The sequence below is a fragment of the Erithacus rubecula genome (assembly GCF_903797595.1).
Source record: "Erithacus rubecula genome assembly, chromosome: 10".
Lineage (NCBI taxonomy): Eukaryota > Metazoa > Chordata > Aves > Passeriformes > Muscicapidae > Erithacus > Erithacus rubecula.
In genome coordinates, this window is record NC_136662.1 from 6,488,930 (window position 1) to 6,510,365 (window position 21,436).

Below are 21,436 nucleotides of genomic sequence, written 5' to 3' on the forward strand. Positions count from 1 at the left end.
AGGAAATAACAGAAACTAATCAGATTGCAACCTGGGGTTTTTTTTGAGGTTTCCACGATAATAAAAATGTAGATTTGAAGTCCTGATCTTGTGTCAGATTAATGAAAGTATTTCTGTATCATCCAACTCCCCCATGAAAAGGAACTATTCTGCTTGCATTTATGCTTTTAAATAATATTTTTATAACTCTCATGATATGTAGAGTAATGCTGTGTATTTATGTAACTAGTTCCAATTTTTACATCTTTACACTTTGCTGTAATATAGATATTCAGGGCAGGGTTGTTTAGAGAAGCAGATTGGATGGGGGTAGAAGAGGTGGGTAAGAAGCTGCTAATCAGAAAATGGATTTCACAAGAAGAATCTGTCTCTAGTTTTAGAATTTTGTGAACTGGTGCTCTGAAGCGAACTCTGAGCTCTGGTTCTGACATGAAGAAAATCTGGAAAAAAAGGATAATTTCTCTTCCTTGTGTCTGATATATTAGGAAATCATTTCCTTGAAGAAAACTGGAAGATTTTTAAAGTGTTATGCAAGACTGAACTATTACATAAGAATTACAGAAGGAGACACCTGGTTGTTGGGGGGTTTTTTGTTATGGCTTTTTTCAACTGACATGAAAAAAATATAATGAAACACAATTTGGAGATGTTTTGCTTTAATTTCCTTTCTTCAGGTATAATGCATAGTGAAGACACAAGGAATGATTGTAAGCTAGAGGATGAGGGAAATGTATTCACAGGAAAATGAGGGTTCCGTGGACAACGTTTTGTATTTTAGGTGCACGTATTGCACGTAGGAGAGACTGATAATTCATAAGACTAAATGAATCGAAGCACAAGAATAGTATCCTATTTCTGCCCTGAAGCAGATTTAGTTTGCTATCTGACAATTGTAACAAATCAGTTTAGACTTTACAGAGAATAAGACTGAGTCTTTTCTGAAAGCCATGATTTTGATGTTCCAAAATAGCAGAAAATGAATTTATATTTTTGGTAATCTAGTTTTTCTTGCATTAGAATCTTGATTAATTTCAGTTTTATTCATTTTTATTCTTGTCAATCATTGTAATGTCACTCATTTGCAAATATTGCAAAATCTCCATCTTAGTTTGTAGTCCTGAAAAAAATTAAAATAGCCATGTAAAGCAAGATAAATGAAACCACTTTTCCACATAGAGGATTCTGAAGTTCTGGGAGTGAAGGACCCAAATGGCTGCTTCCACTGACACACAGCAGACTCAAAAGTGATGATCTTGACGAGATAGTAGGTGAAAACTGTGAGAATTTACTTCATTCTGTTTATTTCAAGTCCAACTCTTCAGTACTCTGTGTTTCCTTTACAGAAACAATGTCTGTTTTCAGTCTGCACAAGTAGTTGAATTCTCAGCTGTGCAAAAAATACAATTATGACAAGTACACTTGACCTTCAGTGAAATTAAGGAGAGTACCACCTGCACTAAATATGTCTTGTAAACAGTGTCAGGAGCAAAGGGACACAGTCTGGCTAGAAATCAAATCCAGTTGCATGGCTTACTGCAGTAATAACTTTTCAGGTTTTTAAAGTTTTGACTTCTAATTGTACTCTACTATTAAACAAGGAGTGTTGAGGAGTTGTTAGCAGCTGCACTGTGAACAGGAGCACTCTCTGTGTTGAGATAAAGCTGCCCAACTCTAGAAATAGTCTGATATGCAATAAACAGCCCTCTTCCCCCCATTATTCTCTTGTAGTTGCAGTGTCACAAATTAAATTGAAAAACATAAGAAAACTGTTTCAGAACCCACTTCCCAGAGTATTTTGACCCCTTGACCTGTGCCTATTCCTGGAATAAACTACTATATTAAGATCCATATTTTGTTTTAAAGAAGAATCTCCCCCAATATCAGACCCTTTAAAACTTTCAAGGTAATAAAGATGGCCTAAGCTAATTTTTCTTTAGAAATGCCATAGGAAAACACTAAAATAATCTTTTAGAGAGGTACAGTATCCTGTAAGCAGTATAGCTGTGTAGCATATCTAAAAGGTAATCCAGGTAAAATAAATGTTTTAGTCCAGATGCAAACATCTCTCTGTCATGGCAATTCCCTAAATATAAACCCTCATCTGAACTCTGTTTTTTTATATAAGTCTCACCTTGAAGTATTGCTGTGCATAGAAGATGTGTTATCCTGGGTTATTCTGGCTACACTACTAGGGTTTTCCATAAAGCCTACCTGCTGCTATTCACATCTTTTAAACCAATCCTTTCTTTTCCTTCAATGTAATGAACATTTCTCAGCATAGCTCAGTGAGGAAGGAATGTGGGGTCAGTCAGTTATTCAAAAGTTTTCAATTTCAATTTTTTTTTTTTTTTTTGTGGGGGCATAGTTAGCTAGTACAGTCCAGAAAGTGCAGGAAGCATGACTGGGCAGTCTTGGATTTGCTTTGTGCCACTGCAGAAGGGTGAGTTTTAATAACTGATATTGTGAAGTTTAGTAACTATATTGTGAAGATCATCTGCAATGCCAGGTGAAATCCAAAGGAGCTGGAAGTCCAGCAGCATTGGCTGCATGGGGAAAATGAATTCCTTGCCCATAGGAGCAAGAAAGGCTCACAGTACCCTTTCCAGAAACAACACATCCTCTCTAGTGCTCTTGAAGATGATGGTACCCAAATTATACTTTCTTCTCAGAAAAGTTAAGGCCTCAAAAATCTTAGCAATCATCTACTAAACATAAAGCACAGAGAAATAATCGTGGGTACTATTATATTACCTTCATTACTGAAAACTAGAATTTATAGATTTAAAACACTATTTTTGTAAATCAAAATTGAAATTGTACAGACCTTATGTAATTTGGCTCTTCTTACTGTTAGTTTCTAAAAGTGCTGCTTTTCTTTAAAATTTATCAGTTCAAATCTAATTAATAACTGTACAAGAAATCAATTTTTTTTTTCCTGAGGAAAATAAGTTATATTGCCTTGACTATTTTGTAGCAATGGGTTTTGTTTTTTGTCTTCCATTTCCATAGCAAAGAGAATTAATTTAAGAGAGATCAATAGCATTGCCAGCATATGTTGCATACTCCTGGTATAAATCACAGTGCTGGGGTGCATGAGATGAGTTTATATTTAATTTTGTATCTTGTTTTGTATAGAATTATGTAAATTAAATACTGTTACAAATAAGCTTTTATTTTTATTAATATAATCAGTAATAGTAATAAAGGAAAATGTGTAACACAAATCAGTGTGTGTACTTAGGATAAAAAACTGTGCTAACCCTTGATATTGAGTGGGCGTAATGGATCTATAAAGTGCTCTCTGCACTTTGCAGTGTGTGAAACCTGCAAAAACTTTCCAATAATGTTAAAGCACTTGCAAAAATGTTGCACCTGGAGCAGGGAGGAGTGAAGAGGGCAAAGGTCAGCATTAGGCATTAAGACACTGACTAAACAGACTTTACACTCGGTGAAAAGTCCAGACAACCCCTGCAGTGTCATCTTACAACTCTGGTTTTCTTCTTTTCAGGACATAGTAATCCATAAATACACTCAAGTCACCAGCAGCTTAGCTCTTCCCCCGCTTCTCCCCCTTTTTAACTCTCCTTTCATTTATAATTCTTACATAAAGATCTGAATTTTTAACCCTTTCCAAGTCTTTTAATCAACCTTGAGAATTGCTTTTCTTCACTGTTGTCATTTGTTAGACTTCTTTTTAAATCCTTTCCTTTGTAAATTTTTCTCTGAGAAAAATGATTTCAAATAAGCAAAAAAAAAAATACCTGAAAACAGTAGTACAAACTCAGTGTATGGATAAGACATTCTGGGAAATTATCAGATTTTTACTTCTAAAAAAAGGCAGTTATTAAACTCTGTAAACTACTTAAAAGCAGTCTTTGTTTCTGAAGCTCTATGTAAAATATCTCCTGGGATGTGGTATAAAATTTTTTTCTGCAACTACTTCTGAGTTTATTTGTTTGGATAGATGAAACTAGTTTCAGCTGGGATGCTGCAAGAAAAGAATCATCTTGTTTGCCATTGTTTTTTCAATCAAACAAACCTCATCGATTTCTCTAAACTGAAAAATGCAGAGATAAAACAAAGAGTTGTTTGTACTTTTGTTATGCAATTAAGTCTTTCAGTTTTGCATCTATTACACTTGGTAGATGAAAGCATGAGACCAAACTGCTTTTAATCATTTTATCTGATGCCATTATCCACATCCCATGATTTAAGAGACTGGATAGACTTCCAATATAGTCTGGAGCCTTGACAGTAAAAATAGGCTGGTGAAATACAGCCCATCAGTTGCATGTAACTGTGCACATTTTGCTCACTTCCTCTCCTTGTTCTGAGCACTGCACAAGGCTGTACTTCCACACAGGATATTTTCCTCTCACCCACTTTTTACTGCCCTACCCTTTCTGCAAACCTGCTGGGATGTTCTGCAGCTCTGTCACATTGCCTTTGTCATTAGTTTTTACATCTTGTGAGCCATGCTGATGCAAGATAGCTGAAAGTCTGAGTATTTCTTTCATACTGTGCATGAATATTGATTAGTGACAACATTGATAAGAAAATGTTTCAGGGATTTTTTTTTTTTTTTTTTTTTTGTTTTGCACAGAGGTGCCTCATATTTCCTCAGGGAGAGAAAACAAAGTTTCCAGTTCTCTGGCCATTACTCAGACACATAATGGTGGCCTCAAAAGGTGTCCTGTCAAGTCTCTTGGACAGTGCAGGCTCACTGTTTTTCTGTTCCTGACAGTGATTTTTAGTGTCACTACCAAGGGGCTTCTAACTTAGTCTGTTCAGTGCCTAGAATCAAAGAAGTGTCGATAGAAAGGTGAATGTGAGAGCACAATTTCATGGGGGCAGAACCCAGCAGAGGGATTTACTTTTCAGAAGAATGTGCTCTGTAGAAATTAAAGCTCTGTTTCAGCGCGATGCTTTGAGCACGTGCTGAACGTCGAGGGTGGGAGGGGTTTGCCAGGTGCCTTCAGGCCTTATAAACAATAATGCACTCGATGCCATTCCAGGATGAGCCCCTTGGTGCAGAACACCAGAGGCAGTGCATGTGCAGGGCACAGGACTGAGCTCTGAGCAGCTTTTAACCTGCTCTGTCTCACTGGTACCCTGGCACAGCCTGTTCAATAAGCCATTACTGGGGTCAGTGTTTTAGTGGTGGGTCTTGCAGGAGTGCTGAATCTTGAGCATCCTTACGGATGGAGCAGTATCTTCCGTTTATCCTGTATTCTGATATTTTGTTGCAAATTAGTGAAAAATAAGAAATGAATGTTCAAGTACATGAAGAGCTGTAGAAAATTAAGCTAGAACTGAATGACATTGATCTCTTGAGAAAGAGGCTTTGTATCTTGTCTTTTTGTATCTTTCTTGTTGTAGAAATACCACACCAAAAACTATCTCAATAACAAAAACAAAAGACCATTGTTCTGTCTAGTATTTTATGTCGTTTTCAAGCATGTGAGGTCTCTCCTGACCTTCTTCTGTGGTATCTCACTGCTGACCTCATAATTATCATCACACATTCAAGACTTAAATTCTGCTAATGTGACGTAGATGTGAAGCAAGGCAGTTAAATGACTTGCCCAAGGCTATGAAACCTCTTGCTGGAGAGCTGAAATCAGACCTTTTACCATGTCTGCCTGGCCAGACCCAAGGTCTGTGCTTTGTTTTATGTTCTCAGGCATGTTTCTTCATGCAAATGTTATTTGGACTTCATGCTTGACATATAGCAAAAGCCATGCTGCCCACTGAATTTTCTCCTGGATTTGTTTTTTGCCTTAAATTTAAAAAATATTAGGTTTAATGAAACCCTTATTTTCTTCAGGTTGTCTTAATGAAACCATTTTCATAACTATTTTTCAAAATTTATATTCTACAGATGTTGTTTTTTGATTTAAGCTTATTGTGATAATACAAAACCACCAACCATTCAAGCATCATGTTAAACTGAGCTGTGAGGAGTAGAGTGAATTTGTATGAAATAGTAGAGCCATAAGTTTTTTCTACTTTTTTAACCAACCAATCTTGTTCTAGATTGCTCTCAGTCTTTTTCCCCACCCCCTTTTCTTCTGAAAGATTCCTTTTACCCACTTACCTTATCCATGGGCTACATAAAATGCATACTTTGCATACTCTACTTGTTAAATCTCAGATATTGTTACATTGCTTCACACACATCTCACTAAATGCAAGTAAAATAGTGGGCAAGGCTGCAATGATGTCCTCTGGGTGTGTATTTCTGTAGGTAGTGTTTGTGTGTGATACACACAGTTTTTGTAGTCTGTACCTGTCATGTAGATCACACAGACACAGTTGAGGCAGATCACAGCCAATGTAGTGTGGGTGGGATGCGTGCGGGTAAAACCTGTGTAGGCAAATTTGAAGCATTTGAAGATTACAGATGTTTAAGGCTCAATATTTTGGACAGTGGAAAAATATATTTTTCAGACTCCTTGAAAATATGCTTTTCAAAAATTTATTTAAGTACCATAGTCTTCAAATCTTCTACCTTCATTAGAAAAGGTAAAGTTGTTCATGCTTTAATTCAGCCACACCTTTCAGTCTTTTTGGTCGGTTTGTTTTGGGAGCTTTGTTTCCAGTTTTATGAGGGTTTTTTGTTTTGTTTTTTTTTTTAGTATTTAGCCATTAAATGATGTCAAGTACCTGCTTGTCTGGTGTCAGACATACATTTTCCTTGTTACATACATTTCTAAAAGAGGAACTCACTATGAGTTTTGCCTGAATACCACTAGTTTTGCTGCTGTACAAATAATATAAATTAAATATTCTTAATTATTTTAGCTCATACAAGAAAAGATTCAGGACAAAGGAGAGATTGATGCAGTGTGCCTTACAATGGTCCTACTGATTTCTCTACTGGCCTTTCCTCTGCACATGGTCAATTAGAATTGAAAATCCTGTGCTGATTTCATTCGCTGGAATTTTTAAGCAGGTCAGGAAGAAAGATGTTATTGAAAGGAAAAGTCTCATCTAAATAAGAAAAGAACACGTGGCCATCTGGTCTAACTGTACCATGCTGAAAGTAGTTTTGACTTTGCTCTAGTTTGAGCTTTGCAACAGTTTGCTGAAATATCAAACAGAAATATGTTTACATTAAAACACTGCGCTTTTTATCTGTAAAAATGCAATGTACTGTTCTCTTCCTATCTGTAATGCATGAGCTCATTTGACCCCGTTACCTTATTGAGACTGTCTATGTTTCTGGTAGGTTCTCAAGTTACTTCAGCTCTGCAGAGGTATCAGTGAAACTACCAATCTTTTGCAAGTTGTGGAGGTAATTCCAAGCACTTTATACTTAGGACTAAAAGTCACACTTCTGCTTGAACTAGGAAAGGCTCAAACAAGCCAATGCAACAGGAAGCATAGGGGGAAGAGGGGAGAGGAGAATTTTAAAAAGGAAATTAGAATTTGAAGTTTGTGTGAGTAGTACCATGGAATGTATAAAACCAAATGTAATCCACAGGCTGAGACAAGCTGTAATAGATGCCAAATTTTTAAGGAATGGAGTAAAAAATATGCATGAGCTTCCATTATTGCATTATTTCAGCATCAACTATTAAAAAGTTTGAAGAAGTCAGTAAAAAGCAGAGGTCAGCAATTTTCACGCAAGGTAAATAAATTCTTCCTCTAAAAAACTAAAACACACAACTCCAAATCTCAGGTGCACGGACAACAAGAGCAGGAGAGGACAATGCCATTTTTAAAGCAACACTGGTCAGGTATCTCCTCCCTACTCTAGTCAGAGAAGTTGTACCCAGCACTCCCAAAACCCAAGAGACCTTACTGGGAGAAGGGGAGAGTGCTGAACTAAACATGGAGGCAAGGACCCTGTATTCATATTCTCCAGCTTAATGCTTATCTCTTATATGATTAGACATTACTTTTACACTGACAAACATTGCATAAATTGCCAGTTGAAATAACCTTCTAAGACAAGATAGTGTGTAAATCACTTCTGAAGTTTAGAGGAATTGATTTGCATAGGATTTCAGCCTTTAGGAAAGGATAAAAACATGATTGCCTTGTCATTACATTAAGAAAATGAAAGTGAGCACTTCATAATTTAACTGCAGGCATTATTTTGAAACACATTTTTTGAAACAAGCGACCAATTTTGTTTTAAAACACAATAATATGTCAGGAAAAGTAGAAAGGAAATTATCACCTTAATATTAGTGAACATGTGTGCATACATATAATTTACAAATATGTACTCCTCATGCATGACCATTGTGTAGAGTTTGCTTGTATATTTCATATAAGGTGTGTAAATTTTTCATTTAGAAAAGCATTAAATCCCTTGTTTACTAAAAAATTAATTGCCAGAATACAAATTTGACTGCTGCTCTTGATTCATTCACTTATTTTTTCTGAAATCTCTATTCAGGAATTTTTACTTTGCTGTGGATATTGCTGCTACTACATGCAATCTTTTGTTTGCATATCCCCTCTATTTGGAAAGGAAGTTTTTTTTTAAGATTAAATTTATGGGATACTTATGCTTGATTCCTTTTCTCAGAGAGTTTATAAGCAATATTAGAGAAAAAAAAGCTAAAAAATTTCTTATCTTTCCATTAAGATACCAGTTACAGTGATTAAAATATAGTTTAAGCCTTTTCAGGGAGTAAATAAAAAGCACTGCACATGTGTGCATGTGGTTGTGTATTTTAAAATGCATTTTCTGTTAGGTCTTTTTCATACAAAGTTCATATTGAAAAGCAAATATTAGTCACCATGTTTATCACACCGTAATTTGTACCGCAAGGTAATGAAATTCCAAAGAATTTAGAAAATAGGTCGGTCTGCACAGCATGCGTTTAAAAATTAAATAGAATCCAGGCTTTGAATCTGCCTTTCCCCTGCATGTCTGCTAACCCCACCCATAGCCACACCAAACGGAGAGCAACTATTTTGGGGAGTCCTGCATTCCCAAGCCCAACTTGGTGGCACGCTGACACTCGGCGTGTCTCGGGGCTGTGGCAGCCAAGGCCAGGGCTCGGGGGCCAGCTCAGCGCCCTGCCATGCTCCCCTTCCCCGCTGCAACACAGCCTGCTCACAAAGCATTTCCCTGCCGCCTCCGAAACTACCATAAAACTGTCCAGGGCTCTTGCTAATCTCTCTAAACACAAAGATTTGGTAAGATTGCAGCTTGATGGGCACTCAGGAATGGGGATCTGTACAGTAGTTACTTGCCTTTATGTAATATATGCGCATACTAAATCTTTACATATATTTGAGAGCTACACAGCAATTATGTAAGTGATGCATGAACTTAACATAAAATACTGCATTGACTGTAAACCTAGAGTAGAAATCACAGTAAAACGGGAAACATTGGATGTCCCTAGATACACTGTGTTGGAAAGTGTGTGCATATGTTTAGTACATTAATGTGTATATATGTTTACAAAGTTTCTTATTTTGTATTTTTTTTTTGCAAATCATAACAAAGTTGAAACTGAGCCTGGCCGACATAAGGAAGAAAGGCTTGTGTTTGTCTTTAATCTTTTCTGCAGCACGTTTCAGACTTCTGTCTGATCTGCACATAGCAGAGCAAGGGGCTTGCCGTGCGTTGCGTGCAGGCTCCTTGATTGTGGAAGGGAAAAAAAAAAAAAATCTGGCTGGAATCCAGACAGGCGAGCGCAGTGCTCTGTTGATCATTGTGTCTAGCCTTCAGGTGTCTCAGCTCACAGTGGGCGGCGGTTGGGGGAGGGGGAGATAACAGGAGGGCAGACAAAGAATAAAACTATGTATTTATAAAAAAATTAAAAAAAAAAAAAAAGAAAATAATATGTAGGAGTTTCATGTCAAATCCTTTTTTAAAAAATGCTTCTTTTAACGTTCCTTTCCCTGCAGTGGGAGCAAGCAAACATCTGTCCAGGAAGATTTATTTAAGCCATAATTAGTAGCGTCTGGAGTCTTTCAACAATTTCTCCTTATTGCACTTAATTTTTTATTTTTTTTTAAACAAGTCTGCTCATCTTTCACTTAGAAACTGTTTTCACTTCATGCATTATTAGAGATCCAGCCCTGCCAGGACCGAGTCAGATTTCTATTGTCTTTGCTTTTTCCCTTCTGATCGTAGTTTTCAGAATCTAACTTTTGGTAGGGAAGGGGGGTGGGAAGGATCGTGCAGGCAGGGGGGAAATACCTTATTAAAGGTCTTACAAGCATGTGGGGAGGGTGGGGGAACAGCAAAAATACAAATCAGTGCTGTATATTATACGGTTATTCGTTTGGGTTCAATTTCTTTTCTGAGGAAGAAGAAGAAAAAAAGCGCTGCTTTGTCTGTTGCTTCTGTTTGAGAACTCTCATAAATCTTGCCCAGAAAGCAACTTGGGCTTAAGGAGATCTGGCCAGTAAAGCTCTGGGAAACAATTTCAATGTCTCTTGCTATGGATATTCTCTTCTTTCTGCCCCTTTCGTCCCTGCTGCCCCCTCCACCCCGACCTTCTGACGTTATACCGTGAAGAGACCCACACCCTTTCCCACCCCACCAGGAATCTGAATGAATGCAAGCTGCAATCTAGAGGTAAAGTTGCTTATCAAAAAGCCTCTCCTCATGCTGAGTGAGTCCAGATATTACACTAGTTGTGTGTTTTCAGTCCAGCCATAACCCTTTCCTAACACTCCCCCGTTGCCTCGCCTCTCCCCCTCCCCCCGTGGAAGGGGTGGGATGGGAACCTTGCTCGACTTCATTGTTCCAAATGTAAGAGCTATTTGCCCCAAAGTGTCTTTGCTGTCTTTCATAGCTAATTATAATAACTGTCAGATGTCTGCAAAGTCTGGGCTGCCCTTGCTGGCGGAGTTAAAGTTTGCCTTTATGTTTTCCCCTTGGGGACAGATCAGGCCTGATTAGACACAGAGTACAAATAAAAGTGAACAACATACGTGTGTAGGGCTTTTTGTCTTTGTTTTTCTTTATGAACAAAGCAGCACACTGGCTAAGTCAGGAAGCAGTGTGTCATGCAGCGTGCATGGAGGCACTGCCCTGGAGGATAACTCGCTTTTGCCTTTTTTCCCCCCCTTTTTCTTTTATTGAAGCATGCAAGAAATATTTCTGAATTTGAATAACACTTTAGATACTTGTTCATCTTACAAGAAAAGTAATCACTAATTTAGGGCACATAGCATTTTGACATTTTTAGGATATTTGCTTTACCGGGTGAAAATAAAAATAAATAGAGCCCGTACTCACAGTTTTGTTGCGCTGTGCAGGTCACTGTCTCCTTTTGCAGCGACAAGGAGGATTGGAGAATGTCAAAGGTGCAGAATCCCAGATAATTCAGGAGAAATGTACAAATGTGCTTCCTGAAGTCTCCTGGAAGTCAGCTACTTGTGCTCAGACATCCCATTGCTGCTCCGCACGCTATACTATCTGCAGTTCTGAATTGAACTAAATACTGCCCATGTGAAAGACAGGGGAAACACAGTCATGTGGGACACACAAATCCACTCTATTGGCTCTGAAGGCACAACTTCAGCATTCTTGCATTTCCACCATTGGTTAACAGTTCAAGCTGAAAGAGTCTAGGTCCTCCTAGTGAGTCCGTTTTCCCTTTATGCTGGAAGAATGACTGTAGGATTTTACAGTGACAGGATTAGTTAAGAAAGGGACTGAAGTCATCCCTTTGACTGAAGCTGGTGGGTGGGGATTGGAAGCTGTGCTTTTCTCAAGTCGACGTTTTTCCTTTTTCTGCCTGCATTCTCAGCGTCAGGAAATGCTTGCAGTTAACTTGTGCAACACAGAGAAACTGAAGTGACTTTTTCGGGTTCGGGGTTAGGGGCCTAACTTTTATAGTAACACAATGTTACAGACAGTACAGTGATTTTCATGGGAATAACAAATTTGGTTTACTGGTTATTTTTCCTTTTCCTTTTTTTTTTTTTTTTTTTTTTTTTTTTTTTTTTTTTTTTTTTTAAGCCCAGAAAAAGATATATCAGTATCATTTATCCTGCATCACATAAAGCAGGTAAATGAATCCAGCAGTTTGAAAGCCTAGACTAATAAGTAACAACAGAAGAAAGATTTTACAGATCTATTGGATTTGTGGGACATTCTATGATATGGTCTTAGTAATATTTTGAAATAAGCAACAAATTCCAGAAAATCTGTAATTGCTGATATTTGAAAATAATTAAGATATAAATACTAAGTAGGAGGGAAATAGATTGACTATTCCCTATTTTGGTATTCTGTCATTTGTCTGATTTAGTTATGCCAGCGTGAGCAGTAATTTGAAACGGTACTCAGTCATGTGTGACATACTTCTCCAATTAACCCTTATTAAAAAGACCTTTCCCAAATCCCACATGCATGTTTTCCTAGAACTACAGAAAACAGAGGTATGACAGATCTGCAAGATTTGTGTCCATCTTCCTCTCTGGGCAGATTTATTTCCCCTTATGCATTTCCAGTGCTGTGTCGAGTGTAGTTCTAAATACACCAGCGTGTGACTCCTGTTGGTGGACTGTTGAACTTGGGGCCCAATTTAGCAGTTGAAGTGCTTAAATATGCTTGGAAATTTCCCAGAATAATTAATCTGGGATAGTAAATTCATTATATGTCTGTGGTGTACGCAAGGCCAAGCCCAGACTGCTCTGCTGGCAGTCGTGGTGTGTACGAGATCCTTTTAGCAGCTTATGCCTGGCCCTGGCTGCCAGGGCATCGTTTTGTTTCTTCCAGTCAAGCTTGTTCAGTCCACCTTAAACCAATGCTTCTCCTTCCTCAGAGTTTCACCCTCTTAAACTATTTATAGAATTTTATCATCACCTCACTGACCACCCTTGTCATCACTTAGCTGAACACCATATTCCAGGTGTAGCTGCGTAAGATATGGGAATGTTCCTCCATATCCTGTGACCTGGTATGGCTGCAGCAAATCAATATGTGTTTGCTTGATATGTGAGCAGGAAAAAGTACATTTCTTAAAAATAAGCTGACACACCTGACAAACAGGATTTTAAAGAAGATGAAAACAGTAAATGTTCTAGTCTGAGTTAAGAAGGCCTTGTAAAGACCTTTGATTCTAAGTGCTAAGAAGATGCAGAGTGGGGTTTTTTTCAGCAGGCTCACTTATAAATACTGTTTAGTAACAATATATAAAAGGTGTGGTTTGGTGGGTGTTGTTGTTTGGCATTTAATCTTCATGAAGAAAGATAATTGTCTGGTTTGGACAAAATAAAGCTACAACTGTAGCGTCAAAACTTTCTCTCCACCCTCTAAAAATGTTTTCAGTTCCACTAGGTTTTGAACATCTGGACTCCAGAACACTGAGGGAAGAGAACTGAAAACCCTGGGAGACATTTTCTTTCTTTCACTGTGCTGGTGGTCTTCATAATTTTGGTTGAGTTTTTTTTTGTTGTTGTTTAATTCAATTAAAGAGGGAAGAAACACTAATAAAAGAAACCCTACTCTAGAGAGCAGTAAACTCTTTGGTTTTAAGACCAATACATGGTCTTGTCTTAAATACATCTTTTTCATGAATGTCAGTTTCTGATTTTAAAATGCTGAAAAGCTCTTTACAGAGAGGGAATAAACATCTGGGTTCATTTATTATTCTTTAGCTCTTTCCTCAAACAACTCAGGAGTGGATTTCAGGAAAATCTAGGGACTCTGGAGCAATGATTATTTACCTGCATTTCTTGAGCCATGAATCAAAGACATAGATAATACACATTTTTGTGACTCACAGTATTTTGGAGACCAAATTAATACTTTGCTGTTGCCTCCAGAGAGAGAAGTGCATTTTTATATGTATTTGGGCATCTAAATGGACATTTTATTCTCCCTGTCATGTCCATTGAAAAGAAAACAAAATTAAGATTTAGGCTACATCATATTCACTCTCCTTGAATAATAAGCTGCTTCTTTCGCAACTATTGTTGCTAAAGATGAATTTATAATTGTAAGAATCAAAGAATAAGAGCACCATGAAATTACCACAGTGTGAAAAATGACGTTACTTTTAAAATTCTGTCCTTGTGATGAAGTTTAACACATGAGATAAGATGCAGCATGAGCTGAGCTGTCAGAGTCTGGAGATCCTATTGCTCTGTGGTCCTCTGTGAGTCCATCCTTTAACACCACAAATCTCCATTTCTGGGTTTGTGATTTTTGGTGTTGCAGCTTTTTCCCTGATCTAGCAAAGATTAGTAGGGATGCTTAATTCCTAATACAGATCCTCTTCCTGGGAATTTTTAAGCTTCCCTGGCCAGGAACACTAGAAAAGAAAATATATGACTGAACTTAGAAATTATACTTACTAAAGGAACATTTTCAATATTTGGAAGCATTAGAGAGCAGATGGTTGGTATGAGGGTGAGGAAAAGTAGGATGGCCTTGAACATCTTGTACAGGGTGCAATTACAAAGAACTTTTAAAAACAGCCATTGATTTTTTTTCATGTGGAAATATAAACTAATGTCTACTAGGGAGGAGGAGCAGATTTTCCCCTTGGCTTCTTCTTAGTAAGGCCTACAACACTTAGACAAAAATCAAACGTTGAGATAAATTTCTTTCAGAAACAAAATAAAGGCAATAATGCAGTTTGCATGTTGATATGTTGCATGGATACTTCTGAAAATATGTATTTTAGCTGTTCCTTTAGACAATCAAATGCAGTCCTATCATGCGTATAGTGCAGATTTCATGTCCAGCATTTTTAAGTCTTTCCATTTTTATTTCACTGAAAAATAATTGAACTTCATAGACTGTGTATTTGCTTACAACTTTGCCAGAGAATTTTTGCTGTTCTATACACCTTTGCATTTTATAACTCAGCAGTAGGTGGTATTTGCTAAAGTTTCAAGTTTATATTAGTCACTGCTAGTAAAATCCCTTGAGACTGGTAGTGCATCAAAAAAATAAATCAGACAAAAAAAAAAAAAAAAAAATCCCGGGAGATACTGAAGAAGCCAGAAAAAGGCAGAGAAAAATAAAAAGTCATTGAAAATCATTGAGGGGGAGCAAGTGGATGAAGGGCACCCAACAACCCTTTCAGGAGGAGGAATTACCAGAGCTTGGAAATATGTACATGCAGTGTGTGCACATATTCTGGAAATGGTTCTATTCCCCAGTTAAGAACAGCCCAAAGCTAGCACAAGGAGTTTTTCAAATGTGTCTAGTGCAAGGGGGTTGTGAGTAAAGGTTTGTTCTCATCTCACCAGGAGGGGTGAAAATAGCTGAAATGTTTTCTGAGCAAATCATCTCTTCTGTATATGACCCAGTTGGGCAGGCTGCAATATCTACCACTGCCACTAAGAAAAATCATGAGTTTAGCTACAAATATCATAATGGATTTTGTGAAGCTTTTGGGGGGGATGGGAGGTGGTGTATGCTTTGCTTTTGTTTTTTTCCAACTGAGTCTAATTCCTTGGTCTCCTCTATTTCTGTAGAAGTTAATGAAACCAGATGAAATACTGGGAGGATTTTTAAAAGTCAGAGAGAAGGCTGCTATCCCCTCACTAGTCAAAGTCAGGATGACTGACTCCTCTTCCCTCTGCAGGTCTGTCTGCTTAGGGACAGCTTTTGGTGGGTAGCTGAGATAATACAGCTGTAATTTAACCACTATTTAAAAAGTGATCTTGGAATATTGATCTACATACTGGAATTCATGCATTTGTTGAGCTCAGAGTTGTATATTTATAAAGCTGATTTTGGTTTATAACAGGAAGTGAGGAATTCAGACCTCATTCAGGTGAACTTAATACAGTAGGGAAAAAAATCTAGTATTATTAGCTAATTAATCCTAAAATTTTTAGAAATTTATTCAAGTGAAAATTAAAATAATGTGTTTAGAATTGGATTTGTAAAAGAAAAATTTTAGATGAAATGTTATTTAAACAGTGGGGTAACTGCAGTATACCTCAGATCAAATTTCATGACATGAAACTTAAAGCCTGGCTAAAAATGAGATCGCAGAAAGGTTTGATCAATAAAGTTAGAGCCAACCATGCTTTGGACCAGATAAACCTAAAAATGGAAGTTAGATACAGTTTCTATATCACATCTCTGTATTCCAGAAAGTCTGGTCATTTCTTTAATAATGCTTTTTTTCTTTCCTCAGTAATTTCCTTTATTTTTAAAAATTCTTCCACTTTTATCCCTTTTCTTCTATCATTTTTTCCTCTTAATTCCTTTCAGAATAAACAATTTATTTCCCCTAAAAGACACTTGTGTGACACTCAGCTGGATCAGTTTTCATCCTAAAAAATGAAGGCTTTATAGGGATGGTCAGACTTGGTGGCCATAACTGGAATTTTTCCCTCAAACTACTTTTACAAGGTTGTGCATCTTTTTCTGGTTTCAGATGCAAGTTCTTTAATCTCCAATTAACTATATTAAGTAGTAATATATAATATACATTTTATAAATTATTAATCAAACTGTCATTTCCTTATAGATGTCTGTAACTGGCACTTTGTATTTTAATTTCCTTGTAAAGACTGGTTTTCAAAATCTAGAACTTATCAAACTGGGTGCAATCCAGTATTTTGTGAAGAATAATAGTATTTAGCAGTTCATGTGTCAAATGTAGAAGTCTTTTCCTTGAAAAAATCCTACATGGTCTAATTTAGAATATTTTTTATTAAATCTATCATTCCCTGGGATAAATCATCTCTCTCTTCACAGAGAAAATAGATGACTGTTTAAGTATTTCAAATTATATGAATTCACTAAATTAAATAATGTGTTCCCTGCACTGTCCCTCTCCTACAGCACTGGCTGCACAGAACTGCAATATTTCAGGTGAGAATAAAGTACCACTAGGACACAAGCCTATAGTAGTTGCAACATCTTTTTCAGTAAAAATATATTAAAGTAAGAGATATATTCCAAATTTTTCTAAGTAATATATTATTTGTGGACCAATATAATAAATCTTGGAGATGCTTTTTCTTCTTTGTCAATAATTTTGATGTGATGAGATTTCCCATTTTTAATTCATAGTTCTTGTCTTACATCTCAGTCTTTCAGGGATTAAGGTAGTAGATAGTTAGTCCCATTTCTGTTCCAGTTTTGGGTGGTCCTAAACCAGGACAGTTTCAAAAGGATTTGTTTTTTTAAACCATCTGCCTTCCACATTTTGCTCCTTAATGAAATAATTTATTTTATTTCCTTAAAGGATGCTAATACTGCATAAAAGCAATAACATTACCATAGTTTTCCTTACAAGAAGCCAGACCTGTTACTTTAAGGAAGCACATTTTTCCTCTGGTAGCTTATGAAAATTTAAATTAAAAGGATTTAATAATTTAAGCAGCATAGTTTAGTGACTGAGTGTTGAAGAACAGAGGAGTTTGAAATTGCTTGCAAAACATGAGGCATTTCAGAGAATATAGTTCAATACTGCCTTCAGGCACTGATCCTTGCTAGGTGCATGCAGAGTACAGATGCTTTCAGAAATAGATTATTGTATAGTTGAACAGAACTGCTACTCCAGGAATGACATTTTATCTTTAATTATGTATTTGGCATCGATTAATGAATATCTTATTCACTACAGAGCAAAGAATTAATTTAGCAGGAGGATTTTGATGCTGGTTAATGAACAAGGTGTAGACAGAGGGGACAAAAGTGACAGGGCACAGGGAGCAAGTCAATGCAAACTGCACTTGTTCAAATATTTCCAGTTCCAAAAGTATGTTTGCATATTTGTCTGATCCTTGTAGGGGAATAAAATTTTATCCTGAGCCCTCCTACATATCATCCTACTTAAAATAATCTCTATTGTATTTTTTACTTTTTTTTTTCTTTTAATAGAGCCATCATGATGTTATCTAAATATCCTATTACTCTATCCCTCACTCTGTATCATTTGTTCCTTCCCATTGTTTAATTATGGACCTCATTTATGGCATTATCACAATCTAAACTGGAGGTTTCTTGCTTGAGGGACCTTGACTGAGATCCTGACCTTAGTGAAATCAAAGAGAAGAGTGGGTTTCAGTGTCTTAAGTGGCACCAGGATTTCACCCTGACTTTATTCAGGACACCTCTGGACAAAGGGAACAAGTAAGAATGAAGTGCTTGAGTATTAAGCCAATTATCTCTTCTAATTAGAACATGTATAGGGAACTCTTAAACTGAAGAAAGGGTGAAATCTGCTGAATAAATTATTCCCAGTAAATAGCACACCCAGCCCTAGTCCTGACAGAGATAAAGCTGCAGTGGCATCAAAGTGTCTGTTCTTACAGGGTGTTGCTCTGACACAGATGTTAAATGACAAATCAACATGAGGTGAACAGATGAGTCTTATTCCCTTCCTTGCTCAGCTGGAGAGATTTAAAAAGGGTGGTCAAATAAGCTCCAACAATGCTCTTATAAACTCCTTTAGCTGTAAAAAATAAATAAAACTGGCCAGGAGGTAACTTGTGCAATTCCTTAAATCTGCTTTCCAGATATTACAAAGTGTAGACTGCAAATAGCATGGGACCTTTTACCACAGCATGGAGGGAGGCAGGGAAGTCAGTGAGAGCTTGTGTCCAACCCCTCCAAGACTGAGAAGAGATCTGAAAATTACAACCAGTTTTTGTTTTTTTTTTTTTTGTCTGGTGAAATAGATACTGCTAAAAAGGAATTTAACTCTGATTCATTTCCCTAGTATTGAATTTACCTCCATATCTTTTACTAGGCTGTGGTGAGGTACCTTTTAGACTAAGTAACAGTGATGGAAATAATGAAGATATGAATAAAAAGTGATTGAAACCCTGTGCTGGGGAAAGTATTTTTACTGTCCATATTCTTGACAAATGCCATGAAAATCATAATTTTGTTTGGGTTTCTGTTACCCTGGTGAGTGGCACATTTCCCATAAAATTGAGTTCTTAACGAGGAAAAATCAAGAGTATTGGAGGGGAAAAAGTGGTTTGAGTGTTTCCTGAGGACAGGCATGTAGGGAAGTGCCTCATTCATAATATTCATAATTCTTGTAGGACCCTGTTAGAGTGCATGCTGCAGGAACAGGGCAGTCTACGTGCAGAACCTGCCGTGGCAGCTGGGGCACATGGAGTCAGCAGCAGCTCCAGCTCTGCAGCCTCACAGAGGAAATCAGAGAATTCAGATCCGATGCCTCTCTATCCATCAAGATGTCATTCATGCATATTAAATGGCATAACACTGATAAAGTCTAATATTAGCTGAAATAGTCGTTACAACACCAGATTTTACTTTGGCTAATAAACCAGAATGTTATAAAAAATAAGATTCTTTCAATCATTTCTTCAAAAAGAAAGGAAAAAAAAAGCAAAACAAAAACCAAAACCCCATTATTTTTTCTTGCTTTTTCTCCCTCCTTCTCAGAGAAAGCACTACCTATATAGCCTTAGTTCTAAATGTAACATCTCAAGGTATAATTTAAAATCAGTGTAATTTTATATGAGATTTTTTGGTGGTTTTAATGCTCTTTTAGAAACTCTCCAATGAAGTTAAAATGCAGTTTGCAGTCCTTTAAAACAGTGAAAATATGTTTTTTTCCAGTGATGGATTTTCCCAGAGTAAAGATAATACATTAATTATCTTGGTTGCTTTTCTGTAACTTTAATTCCAGTATATTTCTAAAATGTCTACTAACTAATATCTTTCACAAAAATAGAATTATTCTAATTTTTTCATAGTGTTAAAAACTGTACATCATAGCAAACAATCCATGTAGAAATATGTGCTTGTTCCTTTGAGAGAGGTGAATAGATAAACTGTCCAAGGTACAGGGAAATAGAGCATGGATAATGCGGGTTTGAGATATTCTGTTGCTTAAGTGATGCATTAAATCAATATTCTGCAAAGCTTTTTCTTGTTAAGTTATTTACTTGGCTGCTGTCACAATTCACCATTTAGGTCATCATCTTTTTAAAAAATATATTTTCTTGTGGCCTAATTTAACTTTATCTAAATACACCAATTCCTCAAGTAATGAAACTGCTTCAAATGCTGAAACTAGCACTGTTTTAATGCCAGTATTTACACTCACATTCCTTATTTAGTTAATATGTTAAGGAAAGAAGAGTATTTCAAGTGAATTACTAGTTTATCTGCATGGAAATGTATTGCTACAAATAATTATCAGAACAAATAAAAATGGTCTTAATAATTTAATAAAAAAGTAAAATTCTTTAATCAAGTTCTGAAAAGAGACTCATGAAAAGAAAGGCAAGTGTTCTTTCTTCAGCAAGTCTCACTTTAACATAATGTATGCATTAATGAAATGTCAGAAGTTGCTTCATTTCAGCAGTCAAAAGCATTCAGAAATGATTGTGGAGATAAGCAGTGCCTTGCTGTAACAGGAGCCAGGTCTGTGCTTGGTACCTCAGGGAAACCCTCAGCCACACATGGCTCAGGCAGAGCTGCACCACTTCAGCACCCTGGAGGGATTTCCTTTGTCAAAAACCCCGGGCACATCCTGGATCATGAGCCACCTCTGCTGTGATGAGGTTCTACTGAGTCCAGATAACAAAATCACTTTAGACCAAGCAACCCATCCAATCATTTTTTTCCCTTAATCAATATTATAAAGGATAAGATCACTTGCTTCCCTTTGCAAACTGTGCTAATGGTCTCTCATCTATAGAGTGCTGTTTGTGAGATACTGTTTATGTAAAGGGGAATAAGTGACAGGGTCCACACAGGTGTGGCTAAGTCTGCACTTCAGTTTAGATGGCTTTGTACTTTTTATAAAGAATTTTTGATGGAATTATAATGAAGATTATATTGTGGTGGTGGTTTTCTTTTTCTTTCTAAGCAGTTTCATTTAATTTTAAACTAGACTAAGAAACTGTTACTGAAGAGAATTCACTCTTCCTTTTCAGAGTATTTTAAAAATATCAGTTGCTCAAATGGTGATGAAAACTATCAAGTAAATGCAGGGCATTTATTTGGGTGAAGGAAACTGCAAAGATTATGATAGATTTTAAAGGAAATTTTAAGTACTGAAGCTTGTAGAAGAGAGTGGGAATGTCTGCATTCCTTACCTCTCACAAGGGATGATGCAGCTTGATCTGGAGAGATTAGAAAAGATAGAGCAGATTCATTAGTTATAAGAGGAAGTGCCTTTTCATACAATGTGTCATAAAACTCACTGTTAGGATTTTTAAGGTTCGACCTGTCTTAATTACTGTATGAATATCGATTGATTTGGTGGCCTTGTATTTTTTTCTTCATAGTCTGCCAATCCCATCAAGTTTTGTTTATCTGTTTCCATGATGCCTTTTCTCATGCACCTTTTTCAGTTTGTGGGAACTAAATGCAAAACAAAACATCTACTGTATTGGTGAAGCTTTTCTTCAAGTTGCAGAACCTTTTTAAAGCATACCCAGATCAGGCAGCATAGTTCTATTTCAGTGAGAGAAGTTAAAATTTTATGGAGTTACTGAAGCTACTTTTCCAATTCAGAAGGCAATGAAGAACTACTCATAT

The 21,436-nt window shown here is 36.7% G+C and overlaps 2 long non-coding RNA genes across 5 annotated transcripts in view; one reads left to right on the top strand and one right to left on the bottom strand.

The window, feature by feature from the left end:
* The window catches only part of LOC306805654, a 59,440-nt gene extending 47,800 nt beyond the window's left edge, over nt 1-11,640 (bottom strand). For all 4 annotated transcript variants that reach the window (XR_013775255.1, XR_013775256.1, XR_013775257.1 and 1 more), the window contains exon 1: nt 11,222-11,640. This is a non-coding gene — a long non-coding RNA (uncharacterized lncRNA). The remainder of the gene's footprint in view (nt 1-11,221) is intronic.
* Nucleotides 41-1,710, top strand: LOC306806089. Its single transcript, XR_013775389.1, has 2 exons — nt 41-322; nt 1,177-1,710. It is a non-coding gene; the product is annotated as an uncharacterized lncRNA (long non-coding RNA).
* Nucleotides 11,641-21,436: the final 9,796 nt, after the last annotated feature.